The following is an 11300-nucleotide window of genomic DNA, read 5'->3' as shown; positions in this document are numbered from 1 at the left end:
CATGTCATTTTCCGCTGATGAAATGACAGACTTCATATGAGCTTGGGTCGTTCAGTAGCGTGCTCGACAGTGCAAGATGCACATTTCTAGGGGAAAGTTGGGCACTTGAGAATTTGCTGGTTTTCTCATGAGGTGTAATTCATGAGTGGCTGTCTAGCAGCACTCAATACTGTGTAGCTGGGAGTGAGTTACATGCTGGAGACTGTGTGTTAATTGGCCAAGAGGGGCTGTTCTCGCGGGAAAACAGTGGAAGAGGCACCCCATGCTGGAAGACTGAGGTACAGCTATTTAACAGTCCAGATTGTACTCTGGGTAACATCACAGACACTCATTATGACAGAGCCTCTTACAACACAGAGAAAGTAAATCCATGTCCCAGAAGTCAAAGACTCCAGACAGAGGGCAAGTGTCCCTGGCACTGCTTCTTGCTGACAGAGAGGTTCAGAGACAGTGCGAGAATCCTGGGGAAGCTGGGAACAGGAAGCATGGGCTGGCGGGGTTCGGTGGAGACAGGGAACAGGAAGGGCAGGGATATTACTGAATCCAGGATCTTAGCAGTACTAGATGAGAGGATAGCACATAGTGCAGCCCCTTGGAAAACACAATCCCAACTATACGTACAAAATGATGGGGTCTAAATTACTTGTTTCCACTCAAGAGAGTGATCTTGGAGTCACTGTGGATAGTTCTCTGAAAACATCCACTCAATGTGCAGCAGCAGTGAAAAAAAGTGAACAATGTAGGAAATAATTAAGAAAGTGAAAGATATGACAGAATATCTCATAGATCATATTTTTAAAAACAGCAAATAAATCCATGATACACCCACATCTTGAATACTGCATGCACATGTCACCCCATCTCAAAAATAGAAATATTGGAATTGGAAAAGGTTCAGAAAAGGGCAACAAAAATGATTATGGGTATGGGACAGTTATGCCAGACCTAACCCCCAGTTTCACTTGAGCAAACAGGAGATATTTGACACTGTGCAATACGGCTCCTGTGCTCTGTTCCCAAAGTGTTCTGCAGCAGAGGAGGGTCTCTGGTATTATGTGTGTCACTGGCCTATTGGGGTGATGCTGAAACAGGACAGGGTACAGATGGCATTGTGGGGGTGGCGTGAACCTTCACTCTTCATTTCCCCTTCCAAGAACAGAAGGGACAGGAACCCTTACCCAGCGAGGTCACAGTCTCATAGTTCTCCTGCATGACATCCCAGTAGAGGGCTCTCTGAGTGGGGTCCAGCAGAGCCCACTCTTCCCTGGTGAAATACATAGCCATCTCCTTGAAGGTCACCAGCCCCTGAAAGAGTAAGAGTCCAACACTAAGGACTTGCTGCCCCACTATTTGTGGCAGAGAAGAGTGAATCAAATGGAAGCTCTGGGTGGATCATAGTCAGGAAAGTCCCACCTCGACCTGGCTCAGAGTATCCAGCAAATGCCAGGGTGAGGGGATGAAGAGAGAGCCCCTTATCTCTCCCAGCATATCCATCACCCCCCTACTAGCCACTGACTGATAAAGGAGATGGAGCCCCTAGCAGGGTCCAGGGAGAGCTCGCTGGTGGGATGCCCAACACCCTCCTCATTGTGAGGAGTGGGATATGAAGGAATAGGCAGCTCCAATAAGCCTGACTCATGGGTGTCCCCTTTATATCTCACAGCAGCTGATGGTTAATGAGGTCAGGCTCCAGCACTAGGAGTCTGGTCAGTTTGACTAGCTCCATGTAGGTGGGTTATTTTCTCTCTTCACAAATTAGGGCATTTCCACCTCCAAACCTCCTGGGTCTGTTCCTAGAATCTAGGCCACTTAGTAAATAACTCCCAGCAGGTCTGCCACACCCTGGCCTCCTCCTTTCCCCACGCTGTGAATTTCCTGCCCCGCTCCAACCTCCGAACCAGACTCTGCAAACCTTCCCACCTCTGGTGTATTTGCTCTCCCTTTCCTCCAGCAGGAACCCACCAGCAACCCCCCGATAATCTCTACCTGGACTGACACCACTGCAGCCATTTCTCTTCCCTGTCCCACGCCAGGCTGGGACGAGCTGGAGCTAAATATTCTGCAGCCTGTCTGGGGGAGAAGGGCAGTTGTGGGCGTTTCAGAACCGGTTTTAGTTAATTTCACATCACAATTCCCCCAGGCCCTTTCCCTGCAGACAGACACCCTAGATTCTGTCATGCTGGGAAATGCTCAATCCGTTTATTAAAATTTAGACCTGGCCCCTCCTGCCAGGCTAAGTCCACAGACACATTTTTAACCTCCCTTCTCTCTCCCCTCACCCCTTCTCTGAACACAAGGCTAGAAAAGAGCAGAACCAAAGGAGTCACTGTGGGGGATTCCCTCAGACACTGACCCCACGGCAGCCACACCCCAGCAGGGGGAATATGGAGTCAGGAACTGGCTTTTGCTCTGTCTGATCCTTGTTTTGTTCACTGGAAAGTGGTTCTGTCCCAGGATGCAGCAATACATGTGTCTGGGTGGACTAGAGAGCTGGAAATCTCTCCCCCACATTCATTTCTCCCACTGCCCCTTTCAGTCTCTCCTTCCCCTGTCCTCTCTCCCTGCCCCTCTGGCTGGGACAGTCCCATTCCTGGGGGCTTTGCTCTCCCATGGCTGGATTTCCTCCTGGCAACCGCTAATGGGAGGAGAAATGAGGTGGTGTTGTTTGTGCAGAGTCACTTTTTTGCCAGACCCTAGGACATTCCCTGAGGTCTTTCAGTTACCTGGAGACTCTGGCTCAGAATTTAGTAGTAACAGGGCCCAGGACTGCCCTAGGGGGCTAGGACCAGCTGCAGAAAGTCATCCCCTGGGCTGGGCAGAGAAGAAGCTTTAATTAAGATTACTTCCCAGCACAGAGCCCCACTGGGGGAGCAGCAGCTGCCAAGCCTGGTCTCCCAGATCACAATGGAGGCTGCAGCATCTGACCCAGGAAGCTGAACCCCAATATCCTGAGCAGAGAGGGACGGAGTGTATGAGCAGCTTCCCTCCTTTAGCTCTCTGGGGAGAGCAGCTAATGGGAGCCCCTCCTCACAGGGAGAATGGCTGATCTCATTTGACCCACTGTCCATCTGGAATCACTCCTTGTCTTTCCATACAGTGACTCTGGATTAACAACGGTCTCAATGACACCGGATTTCAGAAAGAATGAGTTCAGAACGCTGTGGAAAAGACCATCGTGTGGCAGTGCTGACTCTCTTCCCACCTCCCTCACCCCCGCAGATCTAGGACAAGGACTGGGGGCAAAAAATTTCCAAACGGAACCGAAAGTTCCTGCAGTTTTCAAAAGAGGAGAAAAGTAAATTCTGTGAATTCACACTAACGGTGTTTGCTAAGTGGACAGAAAGTTATCACAGTGACAGGACACGTGACTGGGGAATGGACTTGGTGACCTGGTGACTAGGAGCCAGGACTCTGGTACAAGTTGACCAGAGAGAAGGATCATGGCTAGCAGCAGCCCCCAGACACCCCCTAGTACCCAGAGCCCAGACCCCCCAGCCAGGGGCCCCAGACACCCCCCAGCAAGGATCCCATCAGATATTCCCTGGGACGCAGCCCCCAGAGTCCCTGGCCAGGGACCCCAGATACCCCTCAAAGCCCCACCGGTCAGAGAACCCCCACCATACCATGATTGCCAGGTTGGGAATCCCAAAGGGTTCCCCCCACCAAGAGCCCCCAGCAGCCAGGGACCCCCTCAAGGGACCCCCCCCCCACTGGGAACTCAGTCCCTCACTGCCTGCCTAGGAACTTCCCCACCCTCCAGAACGATCTACCCTGACATTTGCCTGGGACCACCTCCTCTGCCCAGTGTGACCCCCTGATGCTTTACAGTGTGACCCATCACTCTGCTTCCCTGGCATGCCGTCACCTAGTGCCAGGGATCCCCTCCCCCAGCTCTGTGCACTGGGCATGGCAACAAAATCAGGAACCAGCGGGGGAAGCACAGACAGAGCCCCTGGCACAGAACCAAGCTCCCTCTAACCCTCTGTCCCGCCTCCCCAAAAGACACCCACCCCCACTGTTCTGCAGCCACCAGGCCCCCAGCGATACCCACCTCCAGGACCCATAGCCTCAGGGATGGGCACATCAGAACCACCACCCCCGAAAACCCCAAACCTCCACAACCCACCAACCTGACTAAGGTACCCCCTGCCCAGCCACCCAGAGGCCTCCCCCTACCACAATGCCCCTTCAGCTGCAATCTCCCCACACAGACACCTTCCCTGCCCCTGCAAGTGTTACCTCACAGAGTGTGAGAAGTGGCTAGAAATTTAACACTACCTCCTGCTGGCCAGTCACACAGGCAGAGGGAGCCTGGGGAGTGCTTCTTTAACAGGAGAATGGAAGGCCTGGAGGGCAAGAAAGATTCACGGGCTGTTACTAGCAAATAATGGCCACCATGGATCCACCCCAGAGGGGGCTGCATCTTAGCACATTGGGAAACAACCCATCATATTCAATTAGAAATAAAACAACTAGAGAGAAGTGGGGCAAATGTTTGGGGTATTTTATATCAATCTTTGAGACACGCAGAGAGAACCCTGTCACAAACGACATTTGATAACATGAGAGAAAACCACCAAGATCGGAGGGGATTTGATGTTGCTAGTAAATAATGTAAAAGGGGAACTTTGGACATTTTATATGATATCCAATAATGTGATGGCACCCCCCAGGGACCACATGGGCAGTCACCCTTTGAGGAGGTGATAGGCCTGGGGCAGCTGGGAGCAGGCAGGCACTCCTGGGAAGCAAGGGAAGGTGGCGATCCGGCATGTGCATGTCTGCTCCCCAGAGCTGAATGCTCTTCCTCTCCTGGCAGACAATCCAATGCCCAGCAGTGGACACTCCATGGAAGTTTTACTACATCCACAGCTGACAATCCTGACAGATAATGTGACAAATCAGCTGAAATCAGAACTGACAGCTCATGGAGAGATGGAGACATTTAAGACATGGAGAGTAAGCACAGGAGAAAGGGAAGAGAGGCAGAGGCATTGAGATGTTATTGGGGGAGGATAAATCGATCTTAGAATGGACTGTGAGACAAGGGAAAAGGTGAATCTTGAGTAGGACTGTGCAATGGACAAAGGACACTCACTCCGCCAGAGAATCCTCCAGACCCATGTGCCCACAGCTCGACCACAGACCCCCCTGGCTCCCGCCCTTCTGCCCTCAGGGCAGTTCTGCACAGGGGGGGCTGACTGAGACTGCCACTGTGATGGTCCCCCCCGGCCACGGGGCAACCATTCACGTGAGCAGCTCAGAGCCCTTTGAGGAGCTGATTTAAGGGCGGGGGGGGGCAGCTGGAAGGCTCCCTGGACAATGGAAGGGGGCCGCAGGGGAATTGGGAAATGGGGTCTGGGCTGTCTCCATGGGGGATGTGCTCCTCCCTTCCCTTCCCTGCCCTGGCAGAGAACGGGAACCTCATCCCATCCCACTCCAGTGGGAGCCATGTTCTGGGGAATGACCCAGGGCAACAATTTCCCACCCAAACAAGGACAAATCGCTGCAGATAAAATGGGTGGGAAAATCCACCCCCCATCGGAGAGATTTTAAATTGACATTTGAGAAGTATGGAGAGAAAAGGGAAAATCAGAGGCAATTAGAGAGCTGATCATTGGCGGGGGGGAGAGGAGAATCTCCCTGGATTTTATAGCCACGTGTGATAATGAGAGAGAAAATGGGAAATCTTGAGAGAATGTGTGTGTGGGAGGAAGTGGCAAAAACAGGGACAGGATCCAGTTAACTCACCTCCCCCCCCACCCCGGGAATGTCCTGGCTGCACAGAGACAGATCTACACCCCCACCCCAGTGACCTACCCACCCTGCAACTCCGGCTTCTCCTCCCCCCTCGACACCTCTACCCTCACACCAAAGGGGGGGGCTCTACCAGCGCCTCCCCCTGAGCTCAACTCCTGCTCCTCCCCAGCCCGGATTGTGACCTTTAGCGCCCCACGAACCCTGCATCCAGCTGCCTGACCCCCCCTGCCCATCAATTTCCTGCTCTGCGCCCGCACCTCCCACGCTCCCTGTTACTCCCCCGCCCCGCTCCAGCCCCGCCCCCAGCACCCGGCGGAACGTTACGGCTGGTCCGGGCAGAGGGAAGGGCAGCGGCTTCAGCGGCTGTTACTGGGCATGCGCAGTGCCCGGGAGTAGCACATAGCTATGGGGAGGGATTTAATACACCGCCCCCCCCACGCCTGGCCCGGGGTCCGCCCCTCCCCCCCACACGACGGCCGGGCCCCGGCCCCCCCATCCCAGCGGGGCGGGCGGGCGGATCCTCCTGCAGCTCCACTGGGGCCGAGGCGCCTTCAAGGCTTCTCCCAGGCTCCCTGGGGCAGAGTCACTTTCCTGCCCCCCAGCGCCTCTCATTCCCCGGGGGCTCCAGGTCACAATGTCCCACCGCCCTTCCCCCGCCTGCAGCTCCGGCTTCTCCCCTTCCGCCCCCGCCAGCCACACCAAGGGGAAGCCCCGGGCCCCAGTCTCTGTCCCCACCTGGATCCCAGCGGGGCCGGGGGCAGATTCTGGCTGCAGGTGAGAACAGCGGCTCCGCTGCGGCTGGGGCAGCTCCAGCGCTGCTGGCAGCACGTGGAGAACCAGGAAGCAGCTGTTCAGCCCGGGCTCCGCGTCACAATGTGCCAGAGCCCCGCCCCCAGGAGCTGCCCTGCCCATGGGCTGTGCCAGAGCCCCGCCCCCAGGAGCTGCCCCGCCCCCGGGCTGTGCTGGAGCCCCGCCCCGAGGAGCTGCCCTGCCCCCAAGCTCAGCCAGAGCCCCGCCCCCTGGAATTTCCCCATGTTGGGTCTCTGAGCTTTGTTCTCCTGCCGCCTTCTTCCCAGCACCCCCTGCTCCCTTCCTGTGTCTTCAAACACCCCCCCTCCCCCGGGGCCGGCTGCAGTGCTCGCTGAGGCTGACTCCAGTGGCTGAAGTTGCCTCCATCTCTGCTTCACCTGGAGGGGGAGAGACAAAGAGAGGAGATGGTCCCAGGGTGTGAAACCAGAATCAGGGGGCAAGGAAAGAAGGACTGTTTGGAAAGGTGGGTTTTTTTTGTGGGGGGGGGGTGAGCCAGAGGGATTCAGAAGAAGTTGGGCAGCAGAGGCTCAGGGAAATTGAGGGGAACCTCCTGGGTGTCTCAGTGTTGCCCAGGGTTTGTACAGCACCTTGCATAATATGGGGTCTGATCTCAGTCATGGTCTGTGCAGCACCTGGGAGCCCTGATGTCTGTTTCCTGATCACAGGCTCTGGGAATGGAGAGAGGGAAACCTCAGCACCTGAAGGTTAATGCAGCCCTGTGTGCAACCCCTGCTAGGGTGATCCGACAGCAAATGTGAAAAATTGGGATGGGGGTAGGGTTAATAGGCACCTATATAAGAAAAAGACCCAAAAATCGGGACATCTAGTCATGCTAGTCCCTGCTGTTCTCATAAGGGGTCGGCTTAGAGAGGGTTTGGCTACACTTGCAGCTGTCCAGCGCTGGGAGTTAAAGCTGTCTTCCTACAGCTGTTTAGGGAAAGCGCTGCAGTGTGGACACACTGACAGCTACCAGCACTCTGTCATGGCCACATTTGCAGCGCTGTTGGGAGTGGTGCATTATGGGCAGCCATCCCAGCATTCAAGTGGCTGCAATGTGCTTTTCAAAAGAGGAGGGTGGGGTGGAGTGTGACACGGAGCGTGGGGGAGACAGAGCGAGTGGATTTTTGGAGCTGACACTGTGTCAGCTCCCTGCCTGGCAAGTTCAAGCCTCCTCCCCCACCCCTCTCTCATTCACTAAATGCAAATAGCCGCCTTTGTTCTTTTCCTCACAGACCAGATAAGCCGCTGATCCAAAACAGACCCCCCCCCCGTGCCCACCCGGCTGCTTCTCTCCTCAAGCAAACACCAGCTGTGGGTGTTCCAAAGGGATCCCCCTGCCTCTGCTCATTCACTGCAAACAGTAACTGTGTTTGGTTTTTAGATAAGCAGCTCCAGGAGCCTTGAGCTCACAACAAAACAAACAGAGGCATCACACCAAAACAAAGAGCGTTATCTCTACTTAAAAGCATTATGGGAAGGTTCCGGAAGTCAGTGACAGCGTAGTAAGATTAATCACTGTTAACACTGGCACCCCAGCACTGCATCACCAGCTCTGTTCTCTTTATTCCTCTCGTCGAGGTGGAGCACATGCAGCACTGTAGCCAGGGAGATACAGCGCTGTATGTGCCTTGCCAGTGTGGACGGGGAGTAAGTTACAGCGCTGTAAAGCCACCACCTGCACTGTAACTCTCCAGTGTAGCCAAGGCCTGAGTTGTAGTAATAATAGCAGCCAAGAATCCGGTGGCACCTTCTAGACTAACAGACGTATTGGAGCATGAGCTGTCGTGGGTGAATACCCACTTCGTCAGATGCAACAATAGTCCCATATGGGCTAGTGGTCAGAATTCCTGGTTTTCACCCAGGTGGTCTGGGTTCAACTTCTGGTGTGGGAAGAGTGCAGAGCTTTTGCCCAGAGTGGAGGCAGGAAATGAAAGGAACAGGAAGGGATCCTGCCAGCAGTGGAGTTAGACAGTGTAGGGAGGGGACCACAGAAGTGGGAGTGGGGCAGTGTTTTGTGGGGAGATGAGGGAAGGATCCCAGCAGTGCGGGAAGTTGACAACCTGGAGAGCACAGGCCTGGAATGGGGACCTGGAAGAGTGAATGTGTCCCTCTAAACCCATCAACTGCAGACTAGGCAGGCTTGGAAGAATTGTGTATTTGTTGGTAAATGTCAATTTCTGTGTAAATACACAACCCAATGGCAAAATATTTCCATCAATAATCATCAAAATTGACAGATGGGCAAAGTAAGAAACATGCTGCTTGAGAACTTATCATGTTGTAGAAGCAGCAGTGATCTGTATGCTCTGTATAACCTGTATGCTCAAAAGGTCTGTTAAACTCCCCCAGCTTGTGTCTTTTCTCGCTTTGAATGCCTGTGAAGTGGCTTTCCCACTCTCCTTTGTACCTCCAGTGAATGCCCTTCACCCGGCCCATCTGGCCAGTGGTTCGCTGTGTTACATTCTATTGCACCTCAGGGAGACTGATCTTCATCGCACCGTCCATCGCTGCGCTGTGGGACACTTACCTTAAAGGATCCTGACATCTCCACTGCCAGGCCTGTCCTGGGAGCGTGAGTATGAGTGTGACACCCTCCCCCATCCCTTCTTTTGAGCTTAGCTATCAAGCTAATAAATGTGCTGCTTTCTGCCAAACTCTGGGGGGGAGGGGCATTATTAGTCCTCTCTAAGCTTACTAACTGACCCAATTTTGGGTAACACAAGCAACATAGTTTGATCTGTTATTGTACCAAAGGGGGAGATGGTTGTCTATAAAGGAGGGTGAAGACTAAGTGCCTCTGATGAGAATGGGATTTGAACCCATGCAGGCAGAGCATAATGGGGTAGTAGTCCATCACCTTAACCACTCGGTCACCTCATCTGAGTTGTCAAAAAATGGACAGGAGGAGAAATCTAAGGCCGGCAGAGATAGGGACACTAAGGAGTTTTTAAATACTAAGCGAAAGCAGGGTCTGAATGAGCTCCCCTCTCTCACCTAGTCAGGAGCTGGGGAAAGACTTCAGGAACAGACCATGTTTGCATAGACACACCTACTCTGCCTAGCTATGCAGCATGATGGGGCCACTTCCCCAAAATGACCAGTTTGGGATGGTCTTGGGTTACAAATCACTTTAGGATTGAGTGGAATGAAATGTTATTCTCCTTCCTGTATCAGTGAAGGGCAGCAGAACATACGTAGTCCGTCCTGATGGAGGGGTAGGTGAGTGAGGAATAGCTTTTATTGAACTGCAGAGAAGTGATTGAGGATGTCACCCTAAACCAGTGGTCCCCAAACATTTCACATTGTGCCCTCTTAGCCATGGCTGTGGCCCCTCGGAAGCCACGGTCAAGAACCGGGGCTGGGAGGAGTGGGGCTGTTGCTTGCTGGGGTGAGGGGTGCGGACAGGGGTAAAGGGGTCGACGCCGGGCTGGGAGCCAGAGTCTCAGGCTGAGGGTGGGGTTGGGGAAGAGCTGTGGCAGAGTGGTGCTCCCTCCCTGCCCTCTATGTGGGCTGGCTCAGGTCCTGAGGTGCCCCCATGAATGTTCCTCTGTGTCCCCCTAGGAGTCGCACCCCACATTCTGGGGACCACTGAACCCTACTCGCTAAGCCGGGGCTAGTGATGCCAAACCCCCGGGAAAGGGAGAAACAAGTGTGGGGGCCCCAGCACCAGAACCATGCCCCTACCTTCTGTCTGTGGCTCTACCTCCTTCCCCCCATGGCCCCATCCACTGTCACTTCTGTTCCACTCCTTCCCCCACCAGCCCCACCCTATCACTCCTTTACCCCTGCCCCGCTGTGGCCCTGAGACCAGAGAAGCTCTGTGCCCCTGCTGCAGCCCCGGGCTGTAGCAGGGTAGTGGGAGCTCCTCCAGCCCTGGGGCTGACATAGGGGAGGACTTTTCCAGGGGGACCTAACTTGGCCAGGGCTCCTGATCATGGGCCCCACTGTCCCCTTGGCAGTGCAAGGTTTGAGGAGGCTGAGCCCCCTTGTCATAAACAGATAGCTAAGGGTTAATGTTCTTTTACCTATAAAGGGGTAACACCAGTAACCTAAAACACCTGACCAGAGGACCAATCAGGAAACAAGACTTTTTCAAATCTGGGTGGAGGGAAGTTTGTGTGTGAGTTCTTTGTTCTTTGTCTTGTGTCTGTGGCGTCTCGGCTATGAGAGTGATTTTTCTATCTCCTGCCTTTCTAATCTTCTGTTTCCAAGTTGTAAGTACAAAGATAATAAGACAATAAGTTTATATTGGTTTTTTTTTGTATTTACATGTGTGTAGTTGCTGGAATGTTTAAATTGTATTCTTTTTGGATAAGGCTGTTTATTCATTTTTTTCTTTTAAGCAAATAACCCTGTATTTGTCACCTTAATACAGAGAGACCATTTTTATGTCCTTTTCTTTCTTTTTATATAAAGCTTTCTTTTTAAGACCTGTTGGATTTTTCTTTAGTGGGGACTCCAGGGAATTGAGTCTGCAGCTCACCAGGGAATTGGTGGGAGGAAGAAGTCAGGGGGAAAATCTCATTGTGTTAGATTTACTAGCCTGACTTTGCATACCCTCTGGGTAAGGGGGAAGAGAGATTAGCTATCTTGGTACTTCTATTTCCAGGACTGGAAACAGGGAGGGGGGAGTCCCTCTGTTTAGATTCACGGAGCTTGCTTCTGTATATCTCTCCAGGAACCCAGGGAGGGAACACCTGGGGGGAGGAGGGGGAAGGGAAATGGTTTAT

At 53.4% G+C, this 11300-nt stretch overlaps 1 non-coding gene across 1 annotated transcript; it reads right to left on the bottom strand.

Moving 5' to 3' along the window:
- Window positions 1-9368: 9368 nt before the first annotated feature.
- TRNAS-ACU (transfer RNA serine (anticodon ACU)) lies at window positions 9369-9450 on the bottom strand. The gene has a single exon. It is a non-coding gene; the product is annotated as a tRNA-Ser (tRNA).
- Window positions 9451-11300: the final 1850 nt, after the last annotated feature.

This window comes from Gopherus flavomarginatus, unplaced genomic scaffold (genome assembly GCF_025201925.1).
Source record: "Gopherus flavomarginatus isolate rGopFla2 unplaced genomic scaffold, rGopFla2.mat.asm mat_scaffold_34_arrow_ctg1, whole genome shotgun sequence".
In the NCBI taxonomy this organism is placed as follows: Eukaryota; Metazoa; Chordata; order Testudines; family Testudinidae; genus Gopherus; species Gopherus flavomarginatus.
Note: the sequence above shows the minus strand (reverse complement) of the source record. Positions and strands in the feature narration are given on the sequence as shown.